This window comes from Etheostoma spectabile, chromosome 7 (genome assembly GCF_008692095.1).
Source record: "Etheostoma spectabile isolate EspeVRDwgs_2016 chromosome 7, UIUC_Espe_1.0, whole genome shotgun sequence".
NCBI classification, from domain to species: Eukaryota; Metazoa; Chordata; class Actinopteri; order Perciformes; family Percidae; genus Etheostoma; species Etheostoma spectabile.
The window spans coordinates 30,871,821-30,891,370 of NC_045739.1; the positions used below are offsets into that span (position 1 = coordinate 30,871,821).

Sequence of the window (19,550 nt, forward strand, 5' to 3'; positions counted from 1 at the left end):
GCAACCATAGACTGTAATATTAACGGTCTATGCATACAACGCAGGCAGAAAGAAAACAATATTGCAAAGAGTGGTGGAAAGTAACTACAATAGGAGGTACTTGTCCTTATGTCCATTTTCTTCTATTGACTTTAATCTGCAATATTTCAAAGGCAAACATAGTACTTTTAGAGATTCTTTTTACACAGATTATTAAGGAGTACCCCACAGTAAATTTGTACATGTGAGGGTCTTGTACCAAACAGTGCATTCAGCCTTTACAGACAAATCATAATCATGTCATGGAATACAGGTACATTAAAAGTACATACAAACATTATAAGTATTCACGTTACATAAGTGTCCTATTACGGAGAATACTGTGTGCTCTTACTACGTGTCTTATCAAAGGATCGAGGTAACTTTATAGTCCCCAAGCAAGGTTTTGCTGGAAAAATTCTAGCAAAACATGAAATGCCCATAGTATCTATAAAACCAGAATAAATAGATACATTTAAAACAGTTCTGGCAAATTGTTGGAAATGGAAATGGAAGTCGGGATAAAAGAGTTTCTGAGTCTACAGGACCTGCGTCAGGGCATGGAGTACCGGCGGCCTGAGGGAAGTAGCTTTAACTGGAAGGACAAGGGGGGGGGGGCATACTTCTGTGTTTCTACTTCCCAATTGAATTCCCAATGCAGGTAAAATATCTCCTACAACAACAATACTACACAATCTGCAGGGCTTGTGCAAGCACAATAATCCCATGTAAGAAATAGATGTGTTTGCATAATTGCAAAAAGCGATACCGCAGAAAACAGTAGGCACAATACTACTACTAATACTTCTACTACGCATCTCTTTGAATACTTTACATGAAAAAAAATACTGAATGTGTTGGCCCTTACAGACAATTGAACAGAAGGTGGCAGCATTGTGTCACAAAAATACAAGGAAGCTTATTATATATGAATGGAGTTTTACCACCAAAGGATAGAAAATATGGTTATTTAGTACTGTCTCGTGCTCAAATGATCTTAATTAGCATACAGCATGGCTGTGGGCACTATAAGTTCCATTTTACACTTTTTGATATGCTACATAAGCTAAAACATAAGCTATATAAAACATAAGCTTGGACTTTCAATACTAAACAGGATGTGAAGTTGACTGAAATCTAGGTATAAAGAAAATAATATATATAATAATAATTGTTATTTACAAATAAAATTACAAACATTCAGACATCACAGCTCTAAACATAAAGTCATAAAGAAAGACATTGCCACTATAAGATATAAGATCTGGTAACAAAACATTAAATAATAATAAATAATAATCAAAAGAAATATAAAAGAAATAGAAATGTGACAAATGTACCAACCTCGTTAATGATATTGAAAACGGATGTTCTTAATTAAAAACATTGGAGTACATATTAGATATAGTTTCATATTTGTTACTAATTTAAGAGACTCAAAATGTGTGTCAATTTCAATTTGGTATAGTTTAAAGCAAGGATTTGAATTTGAAAACTTTGATTGATGGATACGAAACTTCCCTAATAAAATAAAAAGATTAACATCATTGCATCCATTTCTATCATTACATTCAAAATATGTCATATTATGCTTCCATCCAGGTGGGATTGTATGTGTAGTCTTAGAAACCATATCATTTTCCAGAATTTAATGCAAAAATAAAACATAAAAAAACATTAAAAAAAGATGATTCTTGTCCGGTTTAAAAAAAAAAATAAGTGAAACGCCATTCACCAGAAACAGGGCTCGATTGTGCGTAAAAGAATCCCGCCAATCAGAGCCGGCCAATAGGCCGTAGTCCCCGCCCCCCTGGCTGCCTCTAATATCACCTCCCAGTGTTTTTGTCGAGATTTGGTGTTCCTTCCTCCTCCACGCGCTGTCTGTCGGGGGAAAGCTAGCTGTACTTGTGTAATTAAGGCCGACCAGGCATCCTGCTTTTTATTTTTTATAACTTTAATGTCATTAATTTTTACGTGAATGAAAGATGTTTTCTTCTGCCTCGGAGTCCTACCCCGTCATGAGCTCACCGGGCCGCCCCTCCAGTTGAATGGGATTCCTCATCGCCTCCCTGCCGCTTGTTCGGGCACCGACTGTCTCCGCCGCCACAAGACAACAGCCCCCCCCCCCCCCCCCGTTTTTCTTTTTTCCGGTCTCTCTACTCCCTTCATTAATGGTTTAATGCGACAGCAGCGTGTTTGATCGGCAGAAGAGCGACGACGCCGAATCTCCGGTAGCCTGCGCGTCTGGGTGAGTAGCCTCAAACTTCAGCACTGACCGGCAGGACGCACGCACACACAGGGGGGGGGGGGATTACCACAGACATGAACGAGAGGTTGGATCTCAACATCTGCAGATGACTGCTGTTTGGAGATGGAAACCTTACTCAAATTTGACACCTCCGTGACTTAAATTATCATTAAATGATCATCAGTTCAAATCAATCTAATCTAATCTTGCATTGCAAATCAGTGCATTGATTTCACACTATAGTGAGTCAGTAGATTGATTTCACACTGTCCTTTTCTCACATCCAAAATTATAGGCTACCAGCAGCAGGGACTTACAGTGACTCATCAGAGCTTTTTTTTTAAAGAAATGTAGTTTTTATTAGAGCCTTTGATTTAAGCCACATGCTGCACTATACAGCCACTGTATAGTGTCTAATCACACAGGGGTGCGTGCTCACATTTGAAGGGAAATGCTCCCTGCGTGGAAGCCTCTTGACAATCTGAAACCTGGCAGCTGGAGGGGCTCAGAAGTGAGAGTTTTTATGGGCTACCTGCTGTACTTTTATGTGTGAGCGAGGAGATCAGAGCGGATGAATAAGATATACAGCTGTGGGTCTTTGGAACAGGACTTGCTTGCAATAATTTGCCTCTGCTTGTTCACCCAGAACGCCACTGATTTTCCTTCCCCAGGATCCCACACACTTTGAAGACACGGCTGTCACATGCTTAGGATTAGTCTCTCCCACTCAACATGACTCAAAGGCCCAAATATTGACTCTAATGTGGTGGCGACTAATAATAGAAAGGACTAGTTTAGTGTGTAATTGATGCCCTTTAACATATAGATGCACCCAGTAGCCTTCCATATTGTTTGTGTCCTAACATTGGGACATGTGTGTACTGTACACGTCAGTCCCTCTGACTGCTGATCCAGGATCAGCGCACAGTAACCGCCAATGATTTCCCAAATCGATTTGATTCACAATGTCCTGGTTAGGATACGTTTCCAAAAATCTATTTAAGATTCTATTTAATTTACTATACCAGTTTAGCTTGGATATAAAATATATTCTCAGAGAACTTCTGCTGTCAGTTGTACAACCAAGAAGCAACCCTCAAATAGACAGTGTGTGTGTGTGTGTGGTTATATATATTTATATATATATTTCAGTATGTATATTTATTAAATGCAGCATAATAATGTTTTACATCAAGAATTGACCTCCCAAAAGTTAAAGGACTTTTGACTTCAATTAACTAATATGACATGTCATTGAAAAGGCATATATTCATAAAGTGATTTGTATGAATACATATCAGATTACTCAAACAAAGATAGATTTTTAAGTTGAGAATTGATTATTATTTTTATCCCCAATGTCACCGCTCAGATCTGCTCACTTGTCTGCGTCTGTATCTACAAAATGATCCTGGCAACTTTTCACCGGGTTATGTTGACACATTTGTCCTCATGACGTGGACACCACCACAACACACCACGCTTTTTTTGGCCCCTCTGTGCCCCTATTGCGTGTGTTGTCGCAATTTTTTGATCTGCCTAAAACCAAAATTGTGGTGCGTGGTTTCCACTTGTTGTCTGTCTCTAAAATCTTCTATACTATATCTCTTATATATATTTATTGAAAATATATTATATAATAATATATATATTATATAATATTATTATATTTTTAAGGGTACATACAAAAAATAAAAGTATTACTTTACTTTTTCCCTTTTTTATGGAAAAATACTGTTTTAATCTTTTATTTCTTATTGTTTACTCAAGGAACTTTATTGTCACAGTAAAATTTTTCGGGAAGAATTAAATTTTTTTTTTTTAGTGTATATAAATATATTTTTTTTTTTTTTACATAAAAGAAAAAATTCCCACTGCTTTTTATTTGGGTAGTGCTTTAGACTAATCCTCCAAAATTTCCCTTGGGGGTTTGTTTTTCCTAAAGGAATTAGGATTTTTTGGAGCGGGGCTGGCAAACATTTTAACCCAAGGATTAAATACCCTAATTGTGTAGGGGGCCGGACGGCAATGATTCGGGGGATAAAACCCCTGTTGCGTATAAACCCCCCGGGGTCTGATCCCCTTTTTTGCTTGCTGCTTTTTATCATCATCTTCTGCAAATTCACAAAACAAATACTTTCGGTTCCCCCCCGGCTATTAGCTGCATTCTACAAACCCGTTTCGCCCCATGAGTGGAAGGTTTCTCGGGGTCGAGACCTCCTTGTACTTTCTAATGCTGATTTCAGGCTCCACAAGGGGACCAAGCCCCTTTGGGATCCCATGAAGCTCCCGGGAAACCCTGTTTTTATGTCAGCTGCATGTGATTTGGGGGAAATTGCTTTGGGGTTTTAAATTCCTGAAATTGGCAACAGGGCTTAGGACTGGCTCCTTGGGGTTCCCCCTTAACTGGAATGGTCTGTCTGCGGGGCTACACGGGCCCGGGGTAAAGAAGCGCTTTTTTTCCGCGGCTACCCCGGCCCGGGGAGCGGGGCTTTAAACACGTCGCTTTCCCCTTTCCCAATTTTCCTTTTTTTTCACCTTTCAAATATTTAATGGAAACTTTTAAAGGGGGCTAAAAGAGTTTTCCCAAGATCTCGGCCAAGGGGGTTTTTTAGTGATGTTGTATTTGCCCCGCACTGAAGGGAACTGAGGGATTGAACGGATTGCTGAAATTTCCCTCATTTTTTCTAGTGAGGGTTTTTTTGGGCCCCCTTTTCCCCTGTTTGGATGAGGTAAATTGGCATTTTGGGACTGGGGGAAAAATTGGGAATTTTTTGGGGATACTATAAAGAGGATCTAGCTTTCGACCCAAGGGAAAATAACCCAAAAAAAAAAAAAAAATGGGGAGGGCTGTACCTGAGTCGCTCTAAGCAGTCCCCTTTTGTTTTTTCTCTTCTTTTTGAAACAACCCCATTATTCCCCCTTTTTTCTTTGGAGTACTTAACAAGCAAAAAAACTTAAATTTTTGCCAGCGTGCCCCCTGGGAGCTTGGGCCCAAAGAATTTGGATTTTCTTCCCAAGGGGGGAAGGGGGGGGGGTTGTATCACAAAGGGGGCATGAGATTTAGGGTTACTTTTTCCCACTGCCCAAAAACCCCTTTTTAAATTTTTTATGCCAGATAAATAACTTCTGTTGCTCTGGGCCCCAAATTTGTTTCTAATTATTTCCCGGGGGCCCTTTTGGAAAGGGGATGCGCTTTTACATGGGAATTTCTGGTGCCCCGCCCCAACCCCCCGCCCAACCCCACCCTTTTTTCCCCCCCCCTGTCCCCACATCCCCCCCCAAATGTCCGGCCTTTCGTTTTCTCTCTTCTTCTCTGTGGTTAAAACTTTATGTGTTTTATGGCCTACTTTGTGGGCAGTCTTGTTTTCTTTGTTTAAAAATGGGAACTTCAAGTAACTATTAAAACTAATGATTTCCCAAAGGCTAAAAAATGTCCCAAAATTTTTTTTCCCAAAAACCCAAAACACGTCCCCCCAAATGGGCCCTTTTTTTTAATCCTCAACTCAAAGACTTTAATTTTTCTCCCAGAGGAGAGAAGGAAAATAATAATTTACATTTTTAAAAAGCTGCATTCAGAGAATTTTTAACTTTCCTTTTCATAAAAAAATGACTCAAACCGAGTAATCGATTATCAACATAGTGTACACTCTGTCAGCCATTAACCTAAAGACTTCACTTCCATGTCTATTGTACTTTGTAGCCCACGCTGTCTTCTATTACTGCCTGAATTAGTGATGTATTACACTGGGAAGTCCCAAAGCCGGTCCATTGCACCCAGTGAAGGCAGTTGAATGATGAGGACGAGGACATGTCCCTCAGAGCTGGCTGTCAGAGGGGCCTGTGCTCGCCTGGCAATTTGAATGAAGTATGTGATAGTGGTTTGATACAGACAAACAGAGGAGGGCTTGTATGCTCCCAGGATCCCTTGCCACTTCCTGTCCCCTCTGCTCTGGGAACGGGCCAGAGTGACACAGGCCACGCATCTCCACTCAATCCCCCCACTGTTGCCTCTGTGGAAAAGCGATCACTCTCACTCCCTCGTTCCCATCGCTCCGTGCACGGTTCTGGGGACAGGAAAAGCGTCCCTGGCATCTAGAAAGATGCCTCTATGTGTGGCTTTGTGTGGACGCAGCTGTGCGAGCCTGGTCAGGATGATGAGATGCTGGGAAGAAGAGCACATGCTGAACCCCCCCTCCCCCCCTCTCTTAAAAACGTGAGGCTCTCTATCCTCTGAGAATCACTGCAGTATATGTTGACATGGGAGTTTTTTTTTAATGCAGATCGTGTTCTTGCGGAGAGCATCAACCCTGTCAGACTCTACCTCTGCCCCGGTCGGATCATCTGACCAAAATCACATAACAGGAACATATTTGTGTGGAATTTCCCATTTAAAATTTAGCCTATGTTATAGGATGGGGTACACAATGTGAGTCACATGACGCATTGAAAAGCAGAATCAGAGCCTCAGTTACTGTGCTTGTGCATGGATGTCTCACTACACAATTAACTTGATTAGAGCTGAAATTATTATTTGTTAAAATGATTTGATGATCGACCAAAAATTCATATAATTGAGTGTTTGTGATGTTTTTTTTAGGCAAAAGTGATAAACATTACCTAGTTACAGTTTCTCAACTGTAGCAATTTTCTTCTTTCTCTGTCTTTATGGGATAGGAAACTGAACATCGTTGGGTTTCAGACTGTTTGGAAAAAAACGAGCTATTTGAAAAGACATAAATCTGGCATTTTCACTATTTTCTGATGTTTTATACAAGAAACAAGACAAGAACTGGTAGAATAAGGGTGCAAGATGCAATTAATCATGTTTGTCTCTCTCTCATATCACAGAATGCCCATAATATATCTGTGGGAGGTTGCTAAACGATACCAATGACTCAGTGATTTCTCACTTTGAAATTCATTGTTATAGCCCGTATCCTGTTTTATGAGCAAAAATCCTGCATTCGTTAGTGTGCAGAATATGTGCATTCTCCACATATATCAGATTTTTTCATTTTTTTTTTAAAGATAATTTTTCTGCTATTTTGCCTTCAAAGCAATAGTGTGTAGTTTCTGTCGCCCCCATTAGGAATTCTAAGTCATGACAACAATACTGTCAGCGCGTTCTCATGATACAAGCCTTCCATGATCTTGCACGTGCCCCCACCCCTCCCCCACGCAGTTGCTAATAGCCAAGGAGGATATGGAGGATTAAAGGTTTCATGGCATGAAAATGTCACTTTATGAGTTTTTTTAACATCAATATGCATTCCCCCAGCCTGCCTATGCCCCCCCCCCGTGGCTAGGAATGGTGATAGATACAATATTAGGGGACCACTAAGGTCTATATAAAAGAGACTTCAGATACAGTATTAGGGGACCACTAAGGTCTATATAAAAGAGACTTCAGATACAGTATTAGGGGACCACTAAGGTCTATATAAAAGAGACTTCAGATACAGTATTAGGGGACCACTAAGGTCTATATAAAAGAGACTTCAGATACAGTATTAGGGACCACTAAGGTCTATAGAAAAGAGACTTCAGATACAGTATTAGGGGACCACTAAGGTCCATATAAAAGAGACTTCAGATACAGTATTAGGGACCACTAAGGTCTATAGAAAAGAGACTTCAGATACAGTATTAGGGGACCACTAAGGTCCATATAAAAAAGACTTCAGATACAGTATTAGGGGACCACTAAGGTCTATATAAAAGACTTCAGATACAGTATTAGGGACCACTAAGGTCTATATAAAGAGACTTCAGATACAGTATTGGGGGACCACTAAGGTCTATATAAAAGATTTCAGATACAGTATTAGGGACCACTAAGGTCTATAGAAAGAGACTTCAGATACAGTATTAGGGACCACTAAGGTCCATATAAAAAAGACTTCAGATACAGTATTAGGGACCACTAAGGTCTATATAAAGAGACTTCAGATACAGTATTAGGGACCACTAAGGTCTATATAAAGAGACTTCAGATACAGTATTAGGGACCACTAAGGTCCATATAAAAAAGACTTCAGATACAGTATTAGGGACCACTAAGGTCTATAAAAAAGAGACTTAAGATATGGTATTAGGGTATTGAGTATTGAATAAAAGTTGACACATTCCGGTCTGTGATTATCCATAAACATCCGTTCCTTTAATTTTAGTCGAAATAATTCCTAATTTCTGCATTACTCAAACATTAGGTATAATTTCCTATAAATGAGGTTTATTGACCGTAAATTCCCAAAATAACTGTAAAACTAAAGTTAATAAGTTAGTGTTACGTAGTGTTGAAAACGTCAAAAAAGTTACAAACATTGGGGGAAAAAAAGTGTTGAAAAAAGGGACAAAAACGTAAGAAAAAGTTAAAAACATGTTGATTTTAAATTTTGACAGGAAGACAACACGAGGGTTAAGTCCTTAAAGTAAGGACTGAGCCGTTACACTCTCAACCAGGTGAGCACACCAGCATGCCCTTGCACCCGATTTGTAGCTGTTAATCGCTGGACAACAAGCAGCAACACATGTTTGTTCTCGACGTGTAAAGAGCTGTGTAATTATATATTTCATAACCACCTCTCTGTGGTGTCTTTTTTGTGTTGGAACTGATCTCTATTAAATGTGACAGGTACAGGACCTGTTTCCTCTCTGCTCTCACATCTGCTTTGAGTCTGGATCAGATACAGAGCGGGGCCATCTTCCTCTTTCTCAGCAGGGTGGGGGGGGGGGGTTAGTGAACGCACCATGCTGTATCTTAGAAGCTCCAACCATGCCACCAACTCTCTGCTCTCTACTTCGTTCAGCGCTTCACCACCGCGCCGAGTCGCATTTGAATATTGAAATGAGAACAAAGAACTCTTCTGAACAAAGGGGTGGTTTAAAAAGCAATGGAGGAAATGACTCCAGTGTTGGGTGGGGGGGGCTCGCCCTCCAATCTGTTATGGAAATGTCATGGCTGGGAGCAGTTATGTTTTTGATGATGAAGCGTGACATGGGCACATTTTAAAATTTTAATGCCAAAAACCCTGCTGTTTTTTGTTTTTTTTTCTGCTGCTCCTATTTGTCTATCTCCGAGGAAGCAAGGCCGGCGTCTTTTTACTGTCTTGTTTTTTCAGTTTGAATTCAGCCAAAGCAGCTATAGAAATGTCGATACAGCATGCTTTATTCATACTTCACATGCATCTGCATTGTTGCACGCAGGTTGTGTTGTTCCCTTGCTCCTAACGTGTTTTGTAGGATTTGTACAAATTCCTGTTTTTCTGTTTTGCCAGTGAAACGTGTCCTTGTTTATACACCATATAATCTTTAAATATTAATAATAGAGTGGCTCTTGGAGACACAGAAATGCTAGCCTTAGCTGATGATCAGCCACAGCGCATGACACCCTCAGCTTTTTATTTATGTTTCTGCACAATCTGGTGTAGAGTAAGGCTGCACCATATGAGGAAAATATGCCATACGCAAAAATACTGTGTCATTTAATGTCCCAGTAACAATGTGACTTGCGATAAGTCAACAGATATTAAAGTGTACTCAGTTCTGCCTTTCAGTATTCTGCTCAAATTCAACAAACTGGTGGTTGAATTTAAAATGAATGAAGGAAAATCCTTTCCAACGTGCTTTTTTTGAACATAGAGTTCTATTCTAAAGTGCAGTTTTCTACTCTTTTAACTAACAAAATAGTGTATTTCACGATATGTCGCAGCCGTTTGCGATGCATTCATTGCGGCAGTTGATATTGCGATGACAAAAAAACTAAAAATATATATATTATGCAGGCCGAACTCAGGATGAACGTCCACAGTGTGTTGCAACCTTCTCACATTCTTGTTCTTCCAACGTGGCTCCTCGTTGCTGCTCTCCCTGACGGACGCTACGGGGAATGTGTTGGGCTGGGTGGCGCGTGTGGCTCGGGGGCAGCCCGGGAATCTGCCGCTGTCTCTACCTGCTCCGAGTACATTCCTGCTTTAGGCTGTGTGAGCAGAGAGGAGTTACGACTCGCCTTCTTTCTCCACTGTGCATTCCTCAACCATGACTGGGCTCACTTGCACTGCTGCAACAAACCTGGGAAGGTTTCAGTGCACATGGACTCTCATGCACCCGGCTCAGTTTCTCATATTTGAACATGTTTACATGGTTATGTATACATACATGCATACATACATACATACATACATACATACATACATACATACATACATGCATGCATACAGTGGCTTGCATAAGTTTACACACCCACGCTAAAGTTGATTAAAAAAAAGAATAAAAAAAAAACGTCTTTTGGAATATTAATTAATTAATTAAAACAAATAGTAAAATCCAACCTGTAAAGATACCAATTTTCTTTGTAAATTTAATAATGTATTGTAAATAAATAAATGTTCTTCCTTAATATACAAGGGATATAAGTATACTTCCCCCCTAAGTTGAATATATAAGCCTTAGTGGTCCCCTAATACTGTATCTGAAGTCTCTTTTATATAGACCTTAGTGGTCCCCTAATACTGTATCTGAAGTCTCTTTTATATAGACCTTAGTGGTCCCTAATACTGTATCTGAAGTATCTTTTATATAGACCTTAGTGGTCCCCTAATACTGTATCTGAAGTCTGTTTTATATAGACCTTAGTGGTCCCTATTACTGTATCTGAAGTCTCTTTTATATAGACCTTAGTGGTCCCTAATACTGTATCTGAAGTCTCTTTTATATAGACCTTAGTGGTCCCTAATACTGTATCTGAAGTCTCTTTTATATAGACCTTAGTGGTCCCTAATACTGTATCTGAAGTCTCTTTTATATAGACCTTAGTGGTCCCTAACACTGTATCTGAAGTCTGTTTTATATAGACCTTAGTGGTCCCTAATACTGTATCTGAAGTCTCTTTTATATAGACCTTAGTGGTCCCTAATACTGTATCTGAAGTCTCTTTTATATAGACCTTAGTGGTCCCTAATACTGTATCTGAAGTCTCTTTTATATAGACCTTAGTGGTCCCCTAATACTGTATCTGAAGTCTCTTTTATATAGACCTTAGTGGTCCCCTAATACTGTATCTGTAGGCAGGCTAATTACTGCTAACTAACATGTGAGTTAACATTAGTGATCAAGCCTAAACAGCTGATGGAAGTCCAAACTGTCTGCGAGCTTCTCCTAGTCTATACGGTGATTCCTTTACTGTGCGACAGTAAGTCGCGTGGTTATGACACAATCGTTAGTCTATTTTTACAAAAACGTCTGCTATGGAGCCATAACGTGAGATACTAGGTAACGGAGCCTTTTATACATTGTCAAGTTTCTTTAAAAATAAACAACGGACAAATAAAGTCTTTAAACGCTTCAGATGTAAAGTTATTCGCTGTCAAAGTGACGCCAAAATGAATGGAAGTCAATGGGATACTAATGCCGGGTGATGGCTTGTTGGCATCCAAATGGCGCCATAGGAGCTTCGCTTAGAGAGGAGAGGCTGACCCCCTTGGTCCAGACTTCAAAGCAACGCCGGAGTTTTCAAACCAAAACGGGGGCAGCCGAGTTAAATGTCTCTGTTTCAGAGGCTCAGAAACTCTTGAGGAATGTGGACGTGAAAACCGCAAAAGATATTCATATTTTGTACCAAAACGTAGTGTGTAAATGTAGCCTTATGGCTGACACATCAAAGGAATTAATATCCTTTTATTGGAAATCTCCTGAAAGGATTGGAGAATGTCTGTCTGAGAGTGCAAGAGAAGGGGCGGTAGACTGAGTGGGGGTAACCAAAGCCCTGGAGGATTATCTTTTTCTTCTCCTCCATCTCGCTCCCCCCTCTCTCTCTCGCTTTCTCTTCTCGGCTTCTTGTTTGATCACATGACCACAGCTCACCAGTCGCCGTTTAATGGCCATATTTACAGAGAGAGGACAGAGGTGAAGCAGGAGAGCAGATTTCACCGATCCAGTAGCAGTACCACATTTGTGCGTTCAATGCGCCACAGAGGAACACTACGCAGCTTCTCACTCACTCAATCAACACAACACAGTGAACACCCGGGCGTGCCTGCAGCGCAGTCACGGTACACTGTGCATGCCACAGATGCCTCAGATCTCTTAGTGTTCTACGAGGAGAGACATTGGATGTGTGTCTGTATTCTTTACCAGGGATAAGGGGACAGCTGAGAGACCGTGGGCTGTCAAACAGGCATCATGCTTTCTCCCCCTTCTAAACACGGAACTGGACACTAGGGCGAACTCGATTAATCTGTTGATTGTGTTCTGGATCAATGGATTTTGGTCTCTAAAATGTCAGAAAATGAAATGTGAAAAACGTGGATCAGTGTTTCCCAAAGTCCTCAAAAGTCTTCTTTTGTCCACAACTCCAAGATATTCAGTTTACTTGGCGAGAGGAGTATAGAAACTAGAAAATATTCACAGTTAACAAGCTGGGATCAGTTTCTACTCCAAACCGATTCATCGGTTACCAAAAGTGTGCGATTCATTTAATAGTTGTAGTAATTGATTGATTGATTGATATTTGCAGCTCTACTGTGAAATATTGAATTATGCAATGGTAACTATTGGTTAATCTGCTGGAATTCTAATATAGTGTTGCAACAAACATAAGGGGACATTACAGTAATGTCCTCCGTCTGTCTTGTCTAAGCCACACCTGTCACACCCAGTCTAGGAAGGTTAGTCAAAGGTCTCAGTTAAATCAGGGGACTACTTTTTGTGTAGTAAGTAGGCCATGTTTTCGTCAGGAGGGCAACATTCCAAGGGAGCATGGTGTGAAGGTTTCAATGCTGGACACGATTGACAAATTGTCTTTGTCTGGGTCCCAGTATTAGAACGCTGTTGGCCAATGAACCAAATTCTATTTAACCCTGGAATTTGTGAGTGGCTTACATGAGTCTTTTGTTTCTCCCCACTTGTTCACATAGAATAGAATAGAATGCCTTTATTGCCATTATACACAAGTACACGGTACTTGTGCAACGAGATTAAAGCAATCCCTTTACAGCGTTGACACAAACAATATAAGAATATAATATTACAATATAAAATATCAAAAATCAAAAATATAAAGTCAAAGATATAAAGTGTAGGTAGTGCAGAGAAAAAAAGAGAGGGGCGGGGGGTGCTGACGCACAGTCCTGAGTCCGGAGAGCAACTGCATACATATGTAAATTAGCTTTGAATACACATTTGTGTAAACATAGATAAGTGTTAACAACTAATAAATAATATTGCACAGTGATGAAATGAAATGATTAAGTACTAATATTAAATAAGTAAATATTGCACAGTAATGGAATGGAAAGGTTAAAAGGCTGCCATAAGATGCCATGTTACATGCACAGCTGCTGTCCTAAAAGCAAATTCAGGGTGTCAGGAAGTGTCATGTAGGCAACATCTGAGTTCTATCATTAGGGCGACATCCCTTAAGTGAAAGTGTCATCTGTGTTGGACGGGGAAATCTTTTCCACAGCTAACTGGAGATGAGAGAGGCGGCGTCTCGGCTGTGCTTAACCTCTAATGGCTTATTAACTATGCAACGGTGTGTGTGTGTGTGTGTGGTGTGTGTGTGTGTGTGTGTGTGTGTGTGTGTGTGTGTGTGTGTGTGTGTGTGTGTGTGTGTGTGTGTGTGTGTGTGTGTGTGTGTGTGTGTGTGTGTGTGTGTGTGTGTGTGTGTGTGTGTGTGTGTGTGTGTGTGTGTGTGTGTGTGTGTGGTGTGTGTGTGTGTGTGTGTGTGTGTGTGTGTGTGTGTGTGTGTGTGTGTGTACTCACACACTACCAACCATGTGCAACTAGACCTACCCTGTACAGATATATGGGTCATACAACTGGTCTGGTCTGGTCTGGTCGTCACTGAGGCGGGGAAAATGTTGTATGACATGTCTAGATGCTTCTTCTCCATATTTAATCACGGTGCTGCTGCCTGTGAAAATGGGTGGCGTTGGGCTCAAGTTATTATAATTTCTTCTAAAAGTCTCTAATTTCCCTGTGGTTGGCTGATATACACCCCGTCTGCCTTTGCGGATTTGGGCATTTTAGGCCTTTATTTGATATTATATTGACATTTGATAGACAGCTTAGACATTAAAGGGAAGAGAGAGGGGGGGAATGACATGCAGCAAAGGGCCCCAGTTTGGAATTGAACCCACAATGAAGACTGATTGGCACACATTGGACCAGATGAGCTACCCAGGCGTCCATTGGGCTCAAGTGTTGCTATGTGGGATTTGACGTAATGTTGTGGATGGAGCCATAAGGCTACATGTACACACTACACGACATGCTGGTTCCAGTTGAAGAAGGCAGAAGATGGAAAGAAGGAGGAAATTACTGGAGACAACAAATTATACTCGGGGGGGGGGGGTCTATGTAGAGTCCATGTCTCTTCCTTTTCTGCCAAAGAAGCATTTTGGGAAATGGCTATGCTCTCTCGTTGATAGTTACATGAGAATAGTACTCTCCTATCTGTCAATAACAAAATGTGACAGCATGTTAGCTTAGCATAAATACACAGGCACCCTGGGTCTGTGTGAAGGTAGTCTATATTGACGAGGTTTCACTGCAGGGGTTCCGTTGCCGGCGGATATTCTGTCGGTTGTCCCTCATTGGGTCCTCGTTGGCGTTCTAACCTCCGGTGGATTTCTGAGGACTATGGTTACCTGGTCCTCAGATCTCTGCAGGGTAAATCCAGACAGCTAGCTAGACTATCTGTCCAATCTGAGGACTATGGTTACCTGGTCCTCAGATCTCTGCAGGGTAAATCCAGACAGCTAGCTAGACTATCTGTCCAATCTGAGGACTATGGTTACCTGGTCCTCAGATCTCTGCAGGGTAAATCCAGACAGCTAGCTAGACTATCTGTCCAATCTGAGGACTATGGTTACCTGGTCCTCAGATCTCTGCAGGGTAAATCCAGACAGCTAGCTAGACCATCTGTCCAATCGGAGGACAATGGTTACCTGGTCCTCAGATCTCTGCAGGGTAAATCCAGACAGCTAGCTGACTATCTGTCCAATCTGAGGACTATGGTTACCTGGTCCTCAGATCTCTGCAGGGTAAATCCAGACAGCTAGCTAGACCATCTGTCCAATCGGAGGACAATGGTTACCTGGTCCTCAGATCTCTGCAGGGTAAATCCAGACAGCTAGCTAGACCATCTGTCCAATCGGAGGACAATGGTTACCTGGTCCTCAGATCTCTGCAGGGTAAATCCAGACAGCTAGCTAGACTATCTGTCCAATCGGAGGACCATGGTTACCTGGTCCTCACATCTCTGATGGGTAAATCCAGACCGCTAGCTAGACTATCTGTCCAGTGTCTGAGTTTTCTGTTGGCAACTAAAACATCTTTTGAACGTACACATGTTCCACCAAAACATAGTTTGAAGCGGCACTGTGGCTCTGTCCAGCGCTTGGCACCGACCAAGACGATTGTAGGGTTGGAGACCAAAACCTGATGCTAATATGGCACCGGTGCCTAAACTGCCGGTATCTACCGGACCGAATAGCAACTTAAATGCCTGCGCTTCTCTCTGATGCTCCAAGTCAGACGTTATAGGCAACAGAAACATGGCTGCACTGTGACGCTAGTTTACTCTATACTTGACAGCAGGTAACATTAGCCTACCGTTAGCTATATATACATATAACATGCTGAACTATGTTTCAGTAGGTCTTTCCCTTGAGTCCAAAAACCAAGACATCACCTCATCTAAAATGGCCCAGATATTTTCTTACTGAGCCTCAATCCCAAAAATAATTTCATGTATGTCATACTCAGATTAGGAACAAGGGATAACCGAAAACCCATGAACCTAGAGTTGGTGCCAGCAGTGTTTGTTGTTTGGAAGTGGAAAAGGGGAGGAAAAAAAATTCCTGTGTAAGCACGGGGTTTAAGATAGAGCGGCCAGCTGCTCAGCGCTCCGAGCCCAGAGATGTCATATGATTTTAAAGGCCGGGTAAGCCGTGACGTTTGGCAAACAAAAGGTGATCTGACTGAGGGAAACTGTAGGTCGCTTTTTTAGCACAAATCCCAGCGGTGGGAATAGCAGGCACACACGCGGGCACCCAGTGAAAGGGATAAGGGCTCCCAGCCTCTGATCCTATTACAGGAGCCAAAGCACAGCAGCCTCCTGAGAAGTTGGGAAAATGGGTAAACATGATGTTTTTATGGGAATCCTCATGCGGTAGACTCGGAAATATCACAACGGAAAGAAACCAGGTGATCGCTCTTTCTCTCTGTGTCACTTTCTCTCTGTGTCAACCCCGCCGCCCCCCCCAATTCACAGTTCACAAATTGCTTTTATTGGCATATGAATGTCAGAAATAACAATATTGCCAGAGCATTGATGACAAAAATGTGAGAAGAAATACAGTACATACATAGAATTTTTACAAATTTCCTTTGGGATGAATAAAGTATCTATCTATCTATCTATCTACAATTAATTGAGTAAAACTCTTTCTCTCCCAAATTATGTCAATGTACGGACTTGCCTATATATATATATATATATATATATATATCTATAATCTCTAATCGCGACTTTTTCTTCATCAGATAGGTATGCAGCGTTCTGGCCCAGAAAAGTCTGTGTGCAACTATCCTACATCTGTGCCGTTTGTTGGTTTGTGGAATGCATGGAATCACCTCCATGGCAACGGGCTGTGTGTGCGCGCGTGGAGCGGTAAATATTGACTCCACCACCTCCCCGTGCCTGTGTCTGTCTGTGACTGGAGCACGGGGCTGGGGGGGGGGGGGGGGGGGGGGGGGGGGAGGGATCGTTACACACACACTTTATCCAGGAATCAGCAAAGTCCTGCCAACGGGGGCGTGTGTTTACCTTCAGACCTCCAAACACGGAGGCGCATCCTGGCTCTGAGTGGTTCAGTTTGATGCAGTGTGTACTTCCAATCCAGAAGAGCTGCAGTGCCAGGAGGTATTTGGGACATACTCTCTGCTGTGTTACGTCATCTCAGCTCATTTTTTTAATGATCAACCTAATGGGAGAAGTAAATGGAACTGTGGTTTCCATACACAGGTTTCAGTCTTTGAAACTTAACTGTCTGGATCTGGTTTTCTGGTTCTCTCTCATAACCACTCACACATCCTCATTGGATCTATATTCTTGTTAATGACTGTATGCCTTTTGTTGTTTCCTGTAGCCCACATGCTTTGTTTTCTAATTCCATGCTCACTTTAATTTAGTGTTTCATTTGTAGATTTTAGGACTTTTGTAATTGCTCATATTTTTCCCCTACCTGCTCAGTCTTTCTTTTTATTGTGTTCTTTTTTTATTGTGCAAACACTGCTTAGCAGGGGAAGCACTGATGTGCAAACACATCCAAGCAGCCATTTCCTCTATTTGTGTTTTGTTGAAGGAGAACAGAAACAAGATGCCATTTAACCGTTACCCATGTTTGTTCACAACCAGGAACCAGTCCACCTGTTTCGGTACAGAATGAGTTACTTCATCGAACGGTGTGACTAGGGCTTGTAAACCGTCGGCGGAGGTTGTGTACAGTTTTCCCACAGCAGATGGATTTGTTGAGACAGGATCAGAGACGTGCGTTGAGGCCTAGCAGCAGGAGTAGCATTAGTGGTTTGACCTGTCTGTCCTGTCTTGTCATTGCAGCGGCCGTGCTGTTTGCAGGCCCCCAGATGGAATGTCAGCACAGTGTTTGGCGAATACGATTAGGGAATAGATGTCGTTAATCTGGAGAGAACAAGCAGGGCTGGATTATGCTACAATTGGTCGCTGGTGACGCAGGAGCCAAAGCCCCCCCCCCCCCCCCCCCCCTGTAGTTATTACATATACTGTAGAGAGTATTGAGATGAAGGAATACATCCACCAGGCTGACATCAGGATCACTGGCCTACACAGGCACAGACTGTACACATTACCTGTAGACACACACATACTTCCCATACCCAGTACCCATACCCAGTTTTCCCCTCTTTACTCACAGTTCAAGGCAAAAAACAAAACAAAATGACATATTATTTTTTTACCTGTAAGGCTATTTATCATTATGATTTATGATCCTTCCTTTGATTCTGGCTTGTGATTCTTTGATGAAGTTGAAACGGGTCACATGCTTATTTTGCACATAAGAGGATAAGAGGAAAATGGTATTTTGATTCAGTAGTGATTTACAGTTTTCACGGGCTTTATTTTATAATTTTTAACCCCGCTTTTGTCCTGGGGTCAAATTTGCCCCGTTTTAAAAGTTTCTACATCAGGAACTTGGGATTCTTTCATCCAAATTGTCCAAATATTACATGGATGGTTCCGTATAAGTTAAACGAAGGATCAGTTCCCTACTTTATTGAATTTCAGGTGTTTTTATTTCCCCCAAAGTTTTTGGGACAAAAACTTCATATAAATGAGGTTTCTTGACCATGAATTCGAAAAAGAAAATAGTGTAAAACAGTATACTGATGGTAGTGTTACAAAAATGGAGAAAATGTTGAAAACAAACGCCAAAAAGTGATTAACCCTTGTGTTGTCTTCCCGTCAACCATGAAAAAAAAGTTAGCGCTTTTTCCGACATTTTTGTCACTTTTTCAATGTTTTGGTTGCTTTTTAAAATGTTTTCTTCTAATGTTGACATTTTTTAGGTTATTTCGAAGGCCCATTTTTTTGGGATGAAAAAGCTGAAAATGGTTCAAATTTCCGAGGACAACGTGAGGGTTAAAAAAAAAAAAGTATCTGAAATGCGTCAAAAAAGCGATGAAAAAGAGTCAAAAAATTGTTCATTTTCAGTTTTGACCGTGGAGGACAACACATTTTTGGGGGCATTTTCAGCCTTTATTTTGATAGGACAGCAGAAGACATGATAGGGGAGAGAGAGGGGAATGACATGTAGCAAAGGGCCGCAGGTCGGAGTCGAAACCTCTTTATATGGGCACCCGCTCTACCCACTGAGCTATCCGGGCGCCCTTCCCAGGCTTCTCTAGACTGGAAGTAAAACCGCACCGTTACTGTTATCTCTCATCCACGAGTATACTTCCTTCTGCGCGGTGATACAGTTGGCGGGTGTAGTTCAATAGAAAGAAAATAGTTCCTACATGAAACCGCTCATAACCAGGCTTACCATTTATATTGAGTAACCTGGTTATGATTTCTGGAAAGAGACATTGATGTTAATTTATTCAAATGTATTTATTTGGCGCCTTGAGCACCATCGAGTTGCAATTTATTATATATTATTATATATTTATTATCAAAGGCAGACATCTCTGGAGCTGATATCTCTAAAAGAGCACCATTAAGAGGAAACATGTATTTTTG

The 19,550-nt window shown here is 41.3% G+C and overlaps 1 protein-coding gene across 1 annotated transcript in view; it reads left to right on the forward strand.

Annotated features, from left to right (window-relative positions):
- The first annotated feature begins 1,850 nt into the window (after positions 1-1,850).
- Positions 1,851-19,550, forward strand: part of src (v-src avian sarcoma (Schmidt-Ruppin A-2) viral oncogene homolog) — a 40,691-nt gene continuing 22,991 nt past the window's right edge. Inside the window, 1 exon segment of the mRNA XM_032521224.1 lies at positions 1,851-2,266. The gene's annotated coding sequence lies outside the window, so the exon portion shown is untranslated.